Here is a 19,371-nt window from a genome sequence, read left to right as displayed (position 1 = left end):
ATTCGTCCGTTTTATTGCGAAGTTTTCTTGCGAACCCTTGCGAACTTCCCTCGCCGTGACTGCTGACTGGATGATTTCCGCTGCTGTCTTGTCGAACAGCTCGCACGAAGGACAGTACTACTATCTTTACTACCATTATAGGCGCCCAGGCTGCTCGCCTTTTTTCTTTCTACGAGATTGTTCAGTGATTTTCATTTTCATTGCAAGAAATACGTACACGTCATCAAGAGCACAATACGTTTTATAAAGGGAACCTCTCTAACCTCTCTGTGCCGGCTTTTCTAGGCCACTATTTCTCGTATACGTCTATCATGGCAGCGCCATCTCCCTCTTTTACGTGATTGCCGCGTGGTGATGATGATGATTTGTATTCTATCGCACATACCCACAGCGGGGGATTGGCAATGAAGCGGGCGGCACATTTAAAGTGAATAAAAAGAAATGAAGACATAAAGGGAAATGTAAGAGTTGTGACATTTCGTAGCACGGGTGTTTAAGCCAGAGATGCAGGAATGAAGCACGAAAATTTATAGCATTTCATTCACCATGTCACGCAAACTTCGCTTCATGCAGATTCCAAAGTGAGTGTTCAATGTGTTGAATATGCACAGTATTCTTATGAACTTTTTATATTGCTTGAGTGCTTTGAAAAAAAAAGAAAACTTGCGCTGAGAAAGTTTCAGGGATGCACAACGTGCTCTACATAGAAGTTTATCACGCATTTTACGCTTACGCAGAACTGAGGCAAGCACTGTGAAGGAATTCTGCACTGATATTTTTACCTACTGCAGGAAAACGTTTCTTCAAAATGTATTATAGTCGGTTGTAATACAAGAAGACGAGTTAGTGGCTTTGCACCCCGATGTGTTTCGTAGTTTATCATCAAAGATTGTTTGTGGAGGAAAGCTGGAAGTGATGAGGTCCTCGTCGAAAACTACATAATTAATCCTTAACGAGGACAGTTTAGCCGTTGTAAGAACGAATGGGCGACACATTTAGAGATATGATACTGACTTGATTCAGTGCTTATATGTAAACATGACAGTGTGCTGTCTGACATCATGGCCTCTTGTTACATAAATGGACGTCTAAGGCAGTCACACAAGAATAAAAAGTGCACGGTGTGCCTGTACAAGTAGGAGTTTGAACATATTGAGGTGTAAATGGCTGCTGGGCCAGTGTTTAGGTGAAATAATGTTGAATTTCACGTTATGTGTTGAACTACTTAGCCTGATTCACACAGCCGTGTTCCGCGCCGTTCCGTCACCGTCATGCCACCGGCACCCTGTTCATGGCACAGCGTTTCCTCGCTGGTTTCTTCTGAAAAACGGAATGCCGGCAACCTTGGCTTGTGTTCTTTGCGTGTCCGAGGTCTCGATTTTGAAAAAAAAAGTGGCGAGGAAACGTTTTGTCCTAAAGGGCACCGGCGACATGACGGTGACGGGACGAGGGGGATCACGCCTGTTTGAATCAAGCCTTACAGTGCGAGTGTGTACTGACATAACATCATTGCGTTCCGGCGTCACGGTGATTTACTTATATGCCTTCATAATTATTTACTAACGAAGTTATTTTCCTCGGGATGTTTTTGTTGATTATGTTGTTTGTGAGTTTGTTGTACTTGTCTAAAAACTACTGTCTGCAGGCAATGCAATCTGCATTGGTTCGGATTATCTGCGCAAGAACGGCCTATATTGTTTTCGGAAAACCTATTTACTATTTAAATTTTCACTTTCAGCTGATTCGTGACGATCAACTGCGATATATTCAACAGCGTTTAGTCGCTTCTCCTTTTTGCTGCACGCCATGAGTATTAAGTGCCTGGCCCTGTGCTCTCTCCTGGTCATCATTTTTGTCGCGGATACAAGTAAGTACGGTTTAAGCTTCGAGCATGCATACATTACGCACAGTACTGACATTTTGACAGATTCATATGACATGGACTACTTATATTTGCATGTATGTATAAATGTAGATACACATCTGCATGCAATGTAATGTATACATGTAGCTACGAGTGTGTGCCCACTATCTTCGGAGAGATTCTCGCCTTCTCTGACCCCTTTCCTTATCGGTATTTTCCCGCTTCTCTTTTGAAGAAGTAAGGTAGCTTCCGAATCTTTATAGATAATTGCAAAGACATCCCGGCATAATTCCTGCATTCTTTCACTACGAAATGCTTGCAAGGCTTTTCGTATTTATACCACTTGCAACACGTTTTTGTTGTCTGCAGAAGCCACATAGCCATATGAAAAATTTCCAGTGCTATTCACTGTACGCTTTGAAGAAGCATTTGAGCTATTGAGTGGTAACGATTAGGAGTGAGGATCAACGGCGAATATCTCAGCAAGATGGCATTATCCTCTTCAGCAACGATGAATTCTTGGAACAAATTATTGAGGACCTTAAGCGACAACCACAGGGGTAGGCTTAAATATTATTATTATTATAGGACAAAGTTAGCGTTGACTAGTCTGACAAGCGAACGCCAATTCGTGATTGGCAGTCAGCCTCTAGATCATATTAAAGAGTATATTTGTCTCGGCCGATTACTTACAGGCAACCGCTCTCATGAAAAAAGAACGTTAAGAATAAAGCTGGGTTGGAGCACATACGAAACTCAATACCTAATCAAGACCGGCAGCTAGCTCACCGCTATCCTTGAAAAGAACGGTGCACCATAATGGCTTTCTAACGGAACTAGCATATTGAGCGGAATCTTGAATATTAACGAGGAAACTTTAGACGTTAGGCGCCGCGCAACGAGCCATGGAGTGAAAAATGTGAGGCGTAAGTTCAAGAAACAGGACCACAGCGGTGTGGACTGCACAGCAAACGTTGGCAGCAGACGTTTTGTATGTAGTATAGTTGACAGTGAAAGGAAGTGATGTAGTTGGGCGGGACATGTATTGCGCAGGGTCGATAGCCTGCAATCTGCTTGAGATAGAGAATGGTTGTGAATAGAAGGGAGGTGCACTCGGGGACGCCAGAGAACTAGGTGGTGTGATGAAATTAGAAAATTTGCAGACATCAGGCGCGGTCAATTGTCACAAGACAGGATATAAATAAAGATCTATGGGACCACCCCTCGTCCTGCTATGGACATGAATAGGCTCAGGATGACGATGTCCACTGGCGGGTGGCATACGATATTCATCGTGTCATGCCATATATTCGTGTTTCTGACAATAAACCCCAGTAGCTAACACTGCGTTTGTGTCATGTTTCTTTCTCGACCCTTGTTATCGCGCTGTTCTTCGTCAGTATTTATTACCAACTCGTCCAGCATTCAGAACTTCAAAGCTCTTCACTCAGATGCCACGTTCCGGAAGTTACTACCTGAAAATGAGCAAGCAATAACCCGCTGGGGTGGCTCAGTCAGCTAAGGCGTTGCGCTGCTGAGCACGAGGTCGCGTGATCGAATCCCGGCCCCGGCGGCCGCATTTCGCGCGTGTGCTTGCGTTGTAGTGCACGTTAAAGAACCCCAGGTGGTCAAAATTAATGCGGAGCCTTCCACTACTGCGTGCCTCAATCAGAAGTGGTTTTGGAACGTAAAACCCCAGAAAGAAGAAGACGAAGCAAGCTACAGTTCCTAAGCTTGCTGGGTGTGGCAACTAACAATGATCACAAATCAATGATGCTCAGCGAATAATCTAATCGGCGAAAAAATACCACACAAACTCAACCCTGTCGTTTTATTACACTGACCCCTATAAGTCACCCCGTACTCGCTCACGTCCTTCGTGCACAACTATAGCGCTTGTCTGTACCACAAACAACGCTGTCTGATGTAAGCACATGGCAGCACTCCTTTCACCCAAGCCCACAACAAGGGGTCGTTCGTGGATATACAAGCCAGTAAACCAACGGCGCTGCCCTTCACCGGGCCGAGATCAGGCAGCCGCATTGTGCTGGGGTTGGAGCTCGGAAGAAGAGGAAAAAAAGTCACATCATCTCACCCTACGGGCAACGATGGTGAGATGCGAAAGCATCGCGGGGGGTGCGCATCGAGTTTCCGTTTCGTTTCACTGGGCAACACAACCCAATGAAAGTTAGAGTGAGAGAATGTATTGAGAAGAGAGGAGACGTTCATACGGGGTTGTTTTCGTTGGATGTGTACGTCGATCGCCGGGTCGTCGGGAACGTTCCTGGGTAGGCATTGCACGAGTTCCTGCACCTCGATCGGAACGGTCGCGACTTGCCTCGACGATGACGTTCGTTCTGGACGCTCCCGACCTTGCTCAGGTTGTTGTCGAACTAAAGCCGGTCGCACACGCTGCAGCTGTGCCCGAACCTCCGAACGCAACAACCCCGGCTTCCCGAGCCTTCCTCTGCTCCGCGGCGGTGGCTCTGCCGCTGCAACTAGCGCCGACGTTGACGTTGTTCATGGCGTTTCGCGCATCGTTGCACAGAGAGAGAATGACGGAAGCACAGCGAACGGGCGCTTTATACTGCGCCGCGACACTTGCGCCGCCTACCGGCGTACCCTTAGAGCGAGAGGGAGAGAGAGAGTTATTGACCCTTTTCGCGGTGATCCCGTGGGCGCTGCCATATTTGATCACGTGGTTAGGTGTCCATTGCTTGCCTCAACTGCCTCCGTTGCCTCCTTGTTTACAATGGAAGTGTATGACACCGGCGCGGCTTAGAAAACCTCTGTTGTCGGAGATATCGTAGACGGTGACTAGGTGGACGACATAAAGCTCTGACCACAGCTTCAGAAAACATGCAAAAGCGCTTTCGAAGCCGATTAAGCTATGTCCAAACGGCGCAAGCAGCGTAGATGGTACTTGTTCTGAAAGTGGGGCTAAATATGTATTTCAAGCTATCCAAGCTTTCCGATTATGAATTCAGTCAGGATTAGTGTGTTTTGCTTTTTGGTCTTTATTCGGCAAATATTTTGAAGCAGTGGCTTGTTAGTTTCTGACTCAGTGAAGTTCCTCGGTGCGGCCACTACCTGATTATTTTCTGCCTAATCGCTCGCGGGTGTGCTCAGTTCCGATACATTTGTTCTTGCTGCGCACAACGCTTGAAACGTAGCTGTCTTGTACATTGTAATACCTTGTAGCAAATATATTTTACGGCTAGTAAGTCGCTTACTCTTGTGGACCGTCACGAAACATTTAGCTTCGACCATTCGAGCGCCATAGGTGTAGTCCGTCATTTATTGTGCGTATACAGTGCGCATATATTCAAGTGTGCGCCCATTCACTAATTCTTGATACGTCGGCGATAGAGTGGGCGTAAGTTTTCCTGCCATTTGGGACAGATGTTTATAGATAACGTGCGCGAAACTTACTATGACAAGAAACGGCGCTACTCCCACTGTCATTGTTTAACGAGTGGTACTCACTCTTGCCGACGTTCTGGGGATGAAGCCCTTTCTTTGAAGGTTAGCGATACAAGGCTGGCGGATGAGCAAATTTCTGTATCCTGGAGGAAAGCCGTGCATCTCGGAAGTGCCGGTAACACTTTCGGACAGTTGCAGCAGCGGTTCGCGAACTTGGCCGCACAAATTCATTCCATTCCATAACACGCCAGTCACTATTTTTGCAGCCAACTACTGCACACGTCTTCAATCCGCATGATTCAATCTAGCATGATAAGAGCACAGTGTGTTAGCGAAAACTCGGTTGCATTTCCGACAGCTGATCGCACAGAAGCAAAATAGAAGCGGGAATGGTTTCGTATTCGCGCGCGGTCGCTGAGGAGACGTATGGCGCGCCGCCGTGAGCGCCATCTTGTTTCTCTAAAACAAACTGCTCCACGAAAAGGGTCAATAGGCAATGATTTGCTGCGCCGCACCTGTGGCGGACAGGGGGAGAAGGGAGGAGGAGAGCGCACACCTGCGTAAGAGAGGAGAATGAGGGAGAATTGCGAATGCGCAGTATGGGTGCGGACGCTGCAGAACGGACGCTGCCCCGAGCATAAGATGCTCTCGCATCTAAAACCCAGTAGGCCGCTTTTTGGCAGCTGGTTTCTCTTTGACGGTCGTCAGCGCCATAGCCGAGTCTCTAATGGAAACTCGCCTCCTCCCGCGCTACAATATTTTCTAGTGCACTGTATCCCGCGCCAACGGCAGTGACGCTCGACGCCTCCGCAGCGAACGCCAAGAGCTCGCCCCGAGAAACGCGCCGGCCGCGTCGCCGTCTGCCGCCGCTACTTCGGAACGTCTTCAAGATCATTCTACGCCCCAAATCAAATGCAGTTCCAATCCGGCTGAAATCCTGCTCAAGTCCAACGCTTAATTTATCTCCAATTCTGCTCAAAATCTGCTCTTGTGTAGTTCCAATCCAGCGCTAATATAGGTGCCCCAATGAGGAACCTGGGGAAGTGCAAATCAGTGATGGGCCGGTGTTTCCCGCGAGAACACCACAGGCAAACCACAGTTGGCGCACCACGCTTCGCGTCTAATTCACGGGACCGGTATGGTGGTGGCGCCCTCTCTTGAGCTCTGCTGGTGCCAGTCTGGTGTTTCGGAACTGATTTTAATGAGTGTCTGCTAATTAATGCGTTTAATGGTTGATTATTTCTGTCTTTGAAATTATTGTGAATCACGGTAGTTTATTTTGAACCGGTTTTGGTCAATTCTGCACTTGTTTTGAACCTGCTTTGAGCACTTGTTTTTGAGTGTGATCACGACAGAGCACACGCGAAGCCGACGCCGACAGCGCGGGCCGCGTCGGGCCCCTAATAAAGCACGGCTATATCAGCTAGAAGACCCCGCAGGTAAACGGGAATTGCTTCACGAGCGCCAGTTTCTCCGCTGGTGCTTCGTAAGCCAGGCTTCTGAGAAAAAAATTATAAAAAATTAAGCCTGCTGTTATGGCAACGGTTTTGCCGATGCGCGAGTGATGTGAAAACACGTATACAGCTGCGCTCAAATTTCGTATTAGGGAGTATCGTAATCGGCGATTTGAAATGCGAAGCATTTCTACTTTGACAGTATCTATCTGTCTAGCCACCTACGACTTTGTGCTCTCACGGTCGTTTCGTTAACTTGGTATGTACCAAAATTGGCATACTATGACAAGAGTATATGACGAACATAAATGATATGTAATGACCTTCATGTCATGACATGCTTGCCATGTAGGTCATGAAACAGCCGCCTACGTCCTACGTCTTGGAGCTCTCATGCTCGTATCGTTAACTTAATAGGTACCAAAATTGGTATAGTTTGACAGGCGTGTATGAAGAACATGATTGATAGGTCATGACATAAATGTCATGATATGCGTGTCATGTATGTCATGACAATGACCCAGCGAAAAAGATTAACACTCAAAAGCAACTGAAATGGGTTCTGACATGGGTACTAAGTGAAGGAAACACTACAGCATGCTGGTAGAAGCTATAGTCATGAGTATCACTCAGCAAAAATGACAATGACTCAGCGAAAAAAGTTCAACACTCAAAAATCATTGGAATGGGTTCGGACGTGGACACTAAGTGAAGGAAACACTCAATGATGATGTTAGAAAGCATAGTCATGAGCATGACTCAGCAAAAATGACAATGACACAGCGAAGAAACATTAACACTCATAATCCACTGAAATGGGTTCTGACGTGGGTACTAAGTGAAGGAAACACTAAAGCATGATGGTAGATGTCATAGTCATGAGCACGACACAGCAAAAATGACAATGACTCAAAAAAACATAATAACACTCAAAAACCGCTGGAATTGGTTCGGACGGGCTTCTAGGTGAAGGAAAACACTAAAGAATAGTGGCAAAAGTCATAGCCACAAGTATGACTCAGCAAAAATGAGAATGACTCGGCGAAAAAAGATTAACACTCAAAAACAACAGGAATGGGTTCAGACGTGGACACTAAGTGAAGGAAATAATCAATGACGATGGTAAAAATCATAGTCATGAGCGTGTTTCAGCAAAAATGAGGATGACTCAGCGAAAAAAGAATAACACTAAAAAGCCACTGAAATGGGTTTGGACGTGCGTACTAAGTGAAGGAAACACTAATGGATGGTGGTAGAAGTCATAGTCACGAGTATGAGTAAAGCTTTCGCCCTAAGGTCCCTTAGGTATAGCTAAAGGGACTCCTCAGGACTCATGACATGAATGCCATGACATGGGTGTCATGTAGGTCATGAAACAGCCGCCTACGTCTTGTTGCTCTCATGGTCGTTTCGTTAACTTGGTAGGCTTCCCGCACACTGCTTCGCATAAAATCGATTCCCACAGGGCGTGGGATCTGCTGGCTTTTTTTTTATTGCGATAGCAATTATATGGACGCTCAAAGCGAATGTCCGCCGTTGGCGTCGCCGTCGCCGTGAGGTTTCGTATGACGTCAACGGCGATGAAATCGTCGCCGCGCGCCGTATGCTGTATGTGCGAGTGAAAGCGCGCGAGGGGCGCGCGCTTTCAAGGGGAGCAATGACGACTAACCTCTCCCTCCCCTTCTTCCACTTTTCCTACTTTCTATCCCCCTTTCCCCGTCCCTCAGTTGCTGAGCCGTGCTCCCTATAAGGGCTACAGAAACATGCATCTTTCCTTTTTTCCTCAACCTCTACTACTACTACTACTACTACGCATGGCGGAGAGCAAACGCGCGTTCTGGGCCATGCTCCCTGAAGGGCTGCAGATTTAAGCGTCTCTTTCCTCCTTTACAATCACCATATATATATGGAAAGAGAAAACGTGACTTCTTGTGTCGCAATAAAGGCCGTGGGGGGACGGTAGGGGGGGAGCGAGGAGAGACGGCGTTTAGCTGCGGCACCAAATGCGTATTTATATAAAAACGTTGTGAGGCGAGCAGATGGTAAAGAATTCCGTCGCTGCTCGACGAGTGTCCAGTTCTGATCTCGTCGAAAACGTCCGAGCCGCCCCTAGAGGCGCCGGAAACAGTCACCAATTCCGAGCGCGTTCGGTGCGAACGCGGGCAAAACGCCGTCGGCGTCGACAACAGTTCTGCGCGTTGCTGGTGCTGCTGCATGTCCAGTTTATACAGCTGATAAAACTACTATCCTTACTTCGTATAGCTCTCTACTAATTTGCTATCGCATTTCATTGTTCGCCTTTCGAGTGAAACTGCGACATTTTTTAGCTCAATGAGCCATTTGATACTTCCGCATCTAAAATATGTTATTAGGAAATGTGAGACTAATAGCACCTTCGGCTGGACATTTCGGAGCGTTGTATTCGACTGCTGGAAAAGGAGCGTGCGCATTGCGTTTGGCTGGTTCTTTCCTCCTCCTGCGTCGATGGCTCTCAGGCTCTCCGACCCCTTTCGTTGGAGTAGTCGTCGAGGTTGAGAGCTCCCCGCAGGGCCGTCTGCGTCAGCAGGCGTTTGGTGTGTTGCGACTCCACTTAACGTAGCACAAGAGGGTTGGACCCTCCCGTGTGTAGTGGTGCGTGGCTTAGCCGTGTTGGGGGAAAGGGGGATCCTGGGGGTTGAGCCGATGCCGGGTGTTCGGACCTTTAAGGCTCCCCGGCGGAGGCAAGATACCTCTTCGGCCTCTGCTTCATATAGACGGCACCTCCAGACTGACCCACATGGAGGAAATTGGCAATCGCCTTTTCCTGTCCCCCTCTCCAATCTTCGTCTTTATCTCTCGCCTTTTTCATGTTTCCTGTGTTCTTTTCACTTATTCTTACTTGTGAATTTCCAGGCGGCAAGGGTTATCCGTGTGTACCACATCCAGTTTTGGCTACATACACTAGGTTATAGTGGCTGTGTACTGCTGGCGCTGGCAAGCTTTGTATAGTATGCGGAATCTTGCCGCGTCGCCTTGTTGGGCTCCGTGGTGGACGGCTGGCACAGCTGCCGAAATTTATATAGTTTTATGGCTTTAAGCTCATTCCCCAAGCTACCTGATCGCCCTCTTTTGAAAAGAGGCCGCACCAATGAATATTTACCCTTTTTCGCCAAGAGCAAGGAAATCTTTCCACGTTTCCATGTTATCCATACTGAAATCCCCCGAAAGACTGTAAGAACGCTATCTTCGTTTGTTGTCGCAAAGTGCCTCACCGACAGTCTGGGCCCGGGATACAAAATCACGAAAATGGCCAGTGGCGACCTTCTGCTTGAAGTTCGTGACAAAGTACAATACGAGAAGCTGACAACTCTTAATTCATTTGTTGACATCCAAATTCCGGTAGCACCACATCGTTCCCTCAACAGCACATGAGGTGTAGTTTCAGAACAAGACCTCCCAGAAATGACTGCGAATGAGTTTTTAAAGGGCTGGAAGGAACAACATGTCACATATGTGCAGCGAATTAACATCCGACTAGACGACAAAGAAATTCTCACCTCATTCTCACTTTTGCACCAGCACACTCACCGAACAGATCGAAACAGCCTTCATGAAAATCAATGTCAGACCGTACATACCATATTCACGCCGCTTTTTGAAGTGCCAAATATTCGGTCACGGCTCTCAGAGCTGTCGAGGCCGTACCACCTGTGCAAAGTGCGCGTCGCATGACCGCACCGCGGACAACTGCAGTGACCCACTCCACTGTGCTAAGTGCGACGGTGAACACCCTGCTTATTCTCGCTGCGGTCCTTCATGGAAAAAATTGAAAAAGAAACCACCGCTCTAAAAGTCAAAGTAAACATTTCGTTCAAAGAAGCGCGCAAACGCCTCTCTATTGTACAGGGACTGACATTCTCCGAAGTGGCACGGCAGGGGGCAGTGCCACAACGGTTCTCGGCGACCGTTAGGGCCACGCAGAGTGGACCGGCGGTAGCGCCACCACCCCCACTGCGGGGCGGTGGCGCTAGTGCTGTTCCGCCACCCAGCAAGAACAGCCAGCAGCCCTCCGAGCCTGCGGCATCTAGGACTTTTAGGGCCTCTGCTCATGCAGAGAAGCCCGAATCACCCGCGAGCGTACACCGCGAGCGGGCATCTAGCGCCTCGGCGGAGGCAATGGATACATTACCGAGTGTATCAGCGTCTCAGACACCGAAGAACCGGCGCAGCTCTCAGGAGCGCGCCAAGAAAGACAGACCCCGCATCACGGGGCCCGAAAGGGCCCTGTGTGCTAACATAGCTTTCCTCTCTTAAACACACCAAAACACTTTCATAATGGATACATAAATACTACAGTGAAATGTTAGAGGACTTCTTCATAACCTCGAAGATATTAGAGAGCTTCTACATAAACATAATCCAAAGTTGCTGTGTGTTCAAGAGACACATCTAAAACCCACAAATACAAATTTTCCTCGTCAATACACCATCTACCGTAAAGACCGTGACTTGGCGAATGCCTCGTCTGGCGGTGTAGCAATAGTTGCCGGCAAGTCTGTAACTTGTCAATATGTCACCCTTCAGACGCCCCTTGAGGCAGTGTCAGTTGGGGCAATTCTTTTCAGTAAGTTGGTAACCGTATGCTCCATTTATATACCCCCGAATTATCATTGATCAGCTTCCCGAACTCTACATACTTGTGGGAGATTTTACCGCTCATAAGACGATGTGGGGAGACTCACGAAGCGACGCGAGAGGTAGGTTCATAAAAAAATTCCTCGTGAACTCCGGTGCATGCCTCTTCAATAAAAAGGAGCCAACCTATTATAACCTTCATCACAATTCATACTCATCAATAGACTTGGCGATTGGTTCTGCTTCCCTTTTTGCCGACTTAGAATCGAGTGTAATCAAAAACCCATTCGGAAGTGACCACTTTCCAATCACACTAAACTTAGTAACTCAATATAACTCCCCTCCGCATGTCCCTAGGTGGAAAGTAGCTTCCACCGATGAGAAACGTTTTAAAGAATCGACATTTATATCGCGAGATTTTATCAGTGAATTTGGTATAGACGACGCAGTAGCGTATTTTACCGCGTTTATTACTGACGCATCAGAGAAATCCATTCCACAAACAAGTGGCAGGGTCGTTCAAAAGACGAGTGCCTTGGTGGAATGAAGACTGCAAGCAGGCACTGCAAAAAACAAAATAAAGCATGGAGCATACTCTGTCGATCGCCAACAGCTGAAGACCTGGTCGAGTTGAAACACATTAAATCACAGGGAAGGCGAACGCGACGGCAAGCTAAGAGGGTAAGCCGGGAAAGGTTTCTTTCAGGCATTAATTCTTATGCCCAGGAGGCAAATGTATGGAACTGTATACGAAGTCTTAAGGGGCAACAATACCACCCATTACCCCTGGTAAATGACGAAGGGAACAGCCTAGAAGACCAAGCTGATGCGCTTGGGGAATACTTCGAACGTGTGTCTAGCTCTGTGCATTATTCCCAAACATTCATCCATTACAAGAAAATAGAACAACATAACGCACTTGACCGCATATGCAGACAAAACGACTCATACAACAGTCTCTTCGACATTACAGCAATTGAAACAGACACCGACCACGAAAGTTAAAAAATATATAATCAGACGTTTCGCCTCCCGCACGGGAGCCTTGTTCACAAAATCTCCGAAAAACGTCTTACTATATATTTTTTAACTTTCGTGGTCGGTATCCGTTGCAATCATTGTCATGCATATTCCCGACCAGACGGGTTTCCGTCCAGCTCCTGACTTTTCATCTCTTCAGTATCGCTGAACTGAAAGCTGCTTTGAACGCATGCAAAAGCTCCGCGCCGGGAGGCTGACAGGATATGTGCGACATGCTCAAGTACTTACACACTTACACGCAAATTACGCTCCTCGCACTTTTGAACACAATTTGGACCGCCAGATACCTTCCAGCTAGGTGGAAGGAAGCTCTTTCCCAATTTTGAAGCAGGGCAAAGACCCATCCTAGGTATCAAATTACTACCCAATAGCACTGACCAGCGACCTATGTAAGCTGTTCGGAAAGATCAATAATCACCATCTGTTGCACTTTCTCGAATCCAAAAAGTTTCTCGACCCACATCAATGTGGTTTCAGGGAACGGCGGTCGACAACAGACCACCTCGTACGCGTCGAGGCTAGCATTCGTGATGCATTTGCGCATCAACAGTGCTTTTTGTCGGCATTTCTTGACATTTAAAAGCATACTACACCACGTGGCGCTACATAATTATGCGGGATCTGTCAGGAATGGGTATCCGGGGAAACATGCTAAACGTCATTGAAAGTTACTTAACAAATCAGACATTCCATGTTCGAATGGGTAATACTTTGTCCAGATCATTTATCCAGGAAACTGGGGTGCCGGAGGGGGGCGTAATCAGTTGTACCCTTTTCATTACAAAAATTAACTCCTTGGGTTCACCTATCCCGCAAGGTATTTTTTTATTCTGCATAGGTCGATGTGCAAATCGGATTTAAGTCGTGCAACCTCGCCGTCTGCGAACTACATGATCAGCTTTGCCTAAACAAAGTGTCAAACAAAAACGGATTTAAGGGAAATCCCCAGAAAAGCTCCTGCGTCCTCTTTACAAGAACGAGAGGCCTCGTGCCAGAGCCCACTATCGAACTCCTTGGCCAACGCCTACCTCTAAACGCAGAGCACAAGTTTTAGGTGTCATACTAGACTCTAAACTATCCTTCCTTCTCCACATCAGGTATCTCAATGCCTAAAAACAATGAACATTCTTAAAGTACTGTCACATGCAACATGCGGCAGTGAGGGAAAGTGCTTGTTGAACTTGTGCACGAGCATAGTACGATCACGCTTAGATTACGGTGCCGTGGTGTATCACTCTGCTGCGCCAACCGTGTTAAGAATGCTGGATCCGATTCATCATTTAGGCACCTGATTGGCCACGGGCGCCGTCATGACAAGTCCTGTACAAAGACTACGTGGAATCGAATGAATGGTCTCTTAAATTTGCAGAGGTCATTTTCTAGTTTCACTTATTTTCTGAAAGTTCATTCGAACGCTGAACACCTCTGTTAGACGACCATAAACAATACATCTGCCACACTATTTCACAACCGACTTACAGCAAGAGAACCCTTTTCACTGCATGTCAGAAAGCTAAGTATTGAAATAGGGGTCCCGTTGCTCGAATATCGCCTAATGCCACCAGCAAAGTTGCTACCTCCATGGCAGTGGCGGGTGGCAGAATGTGACACATAGTTTATCGAGGTCACAAAACATGCTCCACAGACACACATTCACATGCAATTTTTAGAATTTCGTCAAAGTATTGTTGCCCTGAAGTTTACACAGATGCGTCAAACTCGCATGCCGGCATATCTTATGCAGCTTTGTGTCCTTCTTTCTCTGAGTGCGGCATTCTGCACCCTCAGAGAAGTATTTTTACAGCGGAAACCTATGCAGTACTATCAGCAGCAAAACACATCAAGCAATCCAAACTACAAAAGACAATAATATTCACAGACTCCTTAAGTGGTGTAAAAGTTTTAGTGTCTTTAAAGAAGCACGAGAATCCCGTTTTTATTGAGCTATCTTCATTAATGCGCACTATTTATTCATCTAATAAAGATGTGATAGTATGATGGGTCCCTAAGCATAGGGAAATAGAGGGTAATATGCTTGCCGACCAAGTGGCTACATCAGTTGCATCGGAAGCTGTCAATTCTACCTGGACTGTCCCTGCGGAAGATCTTAAACCTTTTGTACACAAGAAATAAAAAAACCATTGGCAACGTTTGTGGGTGGGTGAAACGAATAATAAGCTATACGTAATAAAACCACAGTTAGGCATGTGCACCTCCACAACGAAAACACGGCACATCGATGTCCTATTCTGTCGACTCAGAATAATGCACACGTATTGTACACACAATTATCTGCTGACTGGTGATGAGCCTCCAACTTGTGGCAGATATGGTGAGAGGCTCACCGTCCTTCATGTTTTCCTTGAATGCCAGGAAGCAGAACTTCTACGTGGAAAGTATTTCCAGTCTGCTTTCAGAGAGCCATCCGGCAATGTTCCTTGGACCGCAGCCGTTTTTCGATAGTGCTATGTCTACGAGATCTCCTTGTTCCGAACGCAACACGCATTGCGCCAACATGGCACCCTCTCTACAACTCCCGACTCTCTACCCGTCGGCGGCTCCCCAGAGACGCACGAGCAGACGCGAGACAGAGAGCAACGAGAGACGGCTTCGGACCGCGCTGCGTGCAAGTCCCTCTGAATAACCTCCGTTTCAAGTTCCGAATGCCCTTTACTACGGCTACCGCGGACATAACAGTGGCGACGAGGATTTAATTTAAAGCTCACGTTGACCTACACCTGTGCTACGCAATGGCAACGCACGCATCAGGCCGACTATCGGAGTTTAATGGCGCATAGTGGACGTGGCTGGGACGCCTCCAGTTTTACTTCGAGGCTAACGGCATCACGGACTCTCACAAGAATAAGGCGCACCTGCTGACGCTGTGTGGTGCGCTGACTTACGACACCGTCTGCGCCTTGGTGCAGCCTAAGCAGCCCAGCTGAAGTGGCCTACGACGACATTGTGGCGGCACTTGAGAAACACTACGGTCCGAAGCCGTCTCTCGTTGCTCTGTCTCGCGTCTGCTCTTGCGTCTCTCGGGAGCCGCCGACGGGGAGAGAGTCGGGAATTGCAGAGAGGATGCCGTGTTGACGCAACGCGTGTTGCATTGTCGCCCCGTATGACCCGATGGAGCAGTAATATGTCGGCGTATGACAACGATCTCGTGTTTCGCCCCGGTAGCAAGCACCAAAACGCCAACGCGCTGAGCCTGCCGACCCCTCAGCGAAACCATTGCGGACCCGCCTCAAGTTGGCTGCGCCGTGGATGCTCGAAGCGCTACCAAGACCTCCGATAACAGCCGACATGGTCGCAACAGCCACACAAGATGATCCGACGTTGTCCAAGCTGTACAACGCTCTACAGGAACGCAGCATTTAAAGACTCAAAGAATACAACTTAAACGCTTATCGCAAGAGAGCTACGGAGTTGAGCTGTGATCGTGGTTGCATCACGCTGGATCGTGGGCTGTAATTCGAGGCCCACTTAGCCCACAAGCCACGGCTCTCATCCACGCTGGTCACAGAGGCGTGGTCACAATGAAGAAGTGTGCCCGCAGCTACATGTGGTGGCCGGGAATAGACAAGGATAGTCGAGACACTTGCGGCAGAGTGCACCGCTTGCCAGACCAATCAACGCGCTCCGCCACGAGCCCCAGCTCCGGATTGCGACAGACCAAGCACACTCTTGGCACACCCTACAACTTGCTTTCGCACGCCCAATTGACGGTTCGACATTTCTGGTGGTTGTGGACGCCTACAGTAAATGGGTTGAAGTGCGCCATATGAAAAGAACAACATCGAGCAGATGTCGTCGAAGCCCTGCGTTCATTGTTTGCAACGTTTGGACTGCCCCACAAAGTGGTATCAGACAACGGAACCGCATTCGTGTCGGCAGAAATCGAGAAATTCTACAGTGACAACGGCATCACGGAAGTAACATCTGCTCCATACCACCCAGCCACAAACTGACAGGCTGAACGCTACGTTGGATAGCTAAAACGCTCTCTCGCAAATAACCTACAGGGCCAGTACAGCGGCGTATCGCACGCTTTCTGTTCAAGCAACACACAACCGTGCAGAATACGACGGGACAAACCCCCGCAAAGCTCCTGTACTCCCGCGAGCTGCGAACACACATCTCGGTTGTTCTGCCAGAACCGCTGTCAATGGCCGCACGAGAAATGCAAAACACTTAGCGCTGCCGGAAACTCGAGAAAGGACAGCGTGTGCTTGCCCGGCAATTTGAACGAAGGCCAGAGTGGGTCCCCGCCATTGTGAAGAAACGCATCGGCCTGAGATATTGGCTGGTCGACGTCAACGGGACAGTTACCCGTCGACACCTCAATCAGCTACGCCGCTTAAGAGCACATTCCACGCCATCTGACACTTCTAAAGGCAGCCATCCTCAGGCTTCTTTCAACATGGCTTGGCTAGTGTCAAATGAACATGACGCTCCTGAACCGACACTCCCGATACCGCCAGCCGATCCTGCAGAGAAAACCAGTCACACGTGCGATCCAAATAACTCGGCGCCCTCCCTGCGAAAGTCGACATGACAGCGACGCCCTCCGGACCGCTACCAAGCCCATAACTGAGGGGGAGGAAAGTGCTATGTACTACGAGATCTCCTTCTTCCGAACGCAACACGCGTTGCGCCAACACGGCACCCTCTCTCCAACTCCAGGCTCTCTCCCCGTCCGCGACTCCCGAGAGACGCAATAGCACACGCAAGACAGAGAGCAACGAGCGACGGCTTCGGACTGCGCTGCGTGCATGTCCCTCTGAATAAACTGCGTTCCAAGTTCCGAATGCCCTTTATTAGGGCTACCGCGCACAATAGCAGTTAGCAAATCATATGTCAACTTTTTAAATGATTTTGCTCTATTGAAAGTGATAGGCACTAGACATTCGTAAAGCATCCTTTTTCAAGAGGCTGCTGCTGAGATAGGATCGCTTTGTAACACACATGCTTCCAGGCCCTTGCGTTTCAAGGGCCTTGTAGTTTCAAGGACATGTTGTACTTCATTTTATCGCCCCTTCTCAACGTATTTCTCGTTTTAGAGTACATTCATTGGTCATTTCCATAATTTTATTACATATGCGTTTTACGGACTTTACAGCCGCGGTTTTTCATGCCCCTCTACAGCCACGTCACAATAAGCTACATATTTCATCACTTCATTGTAAACTGATTAACTGTGGCCTGGGCTCTTAGGCCATACTTGGCCTTTGCGCCACAAAACACCAATTTCATCATCATCAAGTTGAGAGCTTTTCCCACCACGTCATCACAATACAGACTCGCGCCACTTTTGGCAATGGTCCACCGTACGCTATTGCACGCTGGCGTCTCAACGAAGGCTCGTTGCACCGGCTCGTCGCCGTTTTTCTCGGCAGTGCCAGGAGCTTTGTGAAGGCGAAATCGCACGTTTTCTGTAGTCACGTGGTCTCGCTTTATCATTCCCTCCCCGAGAGCGAGTTACACGTTCGGTTTGCTTACTTGTTCTCTTGCATTGACTTGGAAAAATACCGGATCTGCGCGACCCTGAGCCGAAGAATTAGACTCGACCAGTCGAAGATACCTTAAATAGAGGAAGTAGCTAAGAGGACAGTTGCTCAGTTAATTTTATTATAAATCTCTATGCAGCGCTCTGTGTGAAAATAATGAAGTTTAAGCATTTGGACAAGGAGATGAAGCTCTTATATAAATCTGGTAACTGACTTTCACTACTAAGTTACAGATACATTGCGTTAACCAGCATTCCCTGCAAAATAATGGAGCCTTATATTATACTCGAAGGTTTTTAACGTCCTTGAATGTTATGCTCTTTTCCACATCATCACGACATGGCTATACTAAACAGAGCTTCCCGTCCTGATTGCCTTTTCTCGGTTTTTCCTAAGGCGTTTCACAAAATAAATGATTAATAATGAACGTACAAAGTATCGTTACTTAATTTGCACAATCATATACTACAATCCCTCGAGTGTTTTCTTACTAATCGCTTTCAGTATGGTGCTATTAACGACGAAGATTCCAGTGGTCTAACTTGTCTACCAGCTTAGACCACTAAGCTTGCGCTCATGGTGGTGATGCCGACGTGCTCGCTCCATTCGAGCTTCGTGGCCTCACTCGTCATGCCGTTGCCATCGCGCCTTTTACGCCGAGCCAGTAGCGAAAGTTTACTTATCGTTTTGCCACTAGTAGTAGTGATGCCGTCGGGGTCGTTGTAACGCAGTAGTTGGAGTTTTGTCACCAGAATCTCGTCATTCCGTCGTCGGCTCGCTGTCGTCGTGAAATAGTCGTAGTACATACGTGTCGTTGTCATGCTGTAGTCGTGATTTCGCCGTCGTCGTTTTATCGTCGTCACTCTAGCTTCGTCATCCGACTCACGTCATTCTGTGGTCGTGACGCCATCGTCGTGCTACAGTCTTCGTGATACAGTTGTCGTCACGCAATCGTCGTCATTGCATCGATATCGTAAAGTCGCCATGAGGCCGCCGCAGTCTTTCTGTGAGCATCGTTAAAACTGCGTCAACCGCCTCTCGCCATGACTTCGTTGTCATGCCATCATCCTTACACAGTCGTCGCCATGCTGTTGTCGTAATGCTGTCCGCGTCACGCTATAATAATGCCATCTTCGTCAGTTCATCATATTGTCATCATGTCGTCGTCGTCAAGCTGAGTTCCTCGTTCCATCGACGTCATTCTTCGGTATTCTATCGTAATCAAGCTTTCGTCATTCCAGCGTGATTATGCCGCCGTTGTCTGGCCATCGTCGTATCGCGTCTTCGTCAGACAGTCACTGTCTTGCATCCTTTGTCATAACGTCGGCGTCGTGTTGTCGTGCCATCATCGCCACTCTAGCTTCGTCATACCGTCGTCGTCATGCACTCATGGTCATCACATGTCTGAAGTAACGCAAGTCTCAGAATTACCACCTAATATTTTATATAAATGTGAAATCAGCAA

At 47.9% G+C, this 19,371-nt stretch overlaps 1 long non-coding RNA gene across 1 annotated transcript in view; it reads left to right on the top strand.

The window, feature by feature from the left end:
- The first annotated feature begins 1,715 nt into the window (after nucleotides 1-1,715).
- Nucleotides 1,716-19,371, top strand: part of LOC125944882 (uncharacterized) — a 30,536-nt gene continuing 12,880 nt past the window's right edge. Inside the window, exon 1 of the long non-coding RNA XR_007466575.1 lies at nucleotides 1,716-1,867. This is a non-coding gene — a long non-coding RNA (uncharacterized LOC125944882). The remainder of the gene's footprint in view (nucleotides 1,868-19,371) is intronic.

The sequence above is a fragment of the Dermacentor silvarum genome, chromosome 4 (genome assembly GCF_013339745.2).
Source record: "Dermacentor silvarum isolate Dsil-2018 chromosome 4, BIME_Dsil_1.4, whole genome shotgun sequence".
NCBI classification, from domain to species: Eukaryota; Metazoa; Arthropoda; class Arachnida; order Ixodida; family Ixodidae; genus Dermacentor; species Dermacentor silvarum.
Note: the sequence above shows the minus strand (reverse complement) of the source record. Positions and strands in the feature narration are given on the sequence as shown.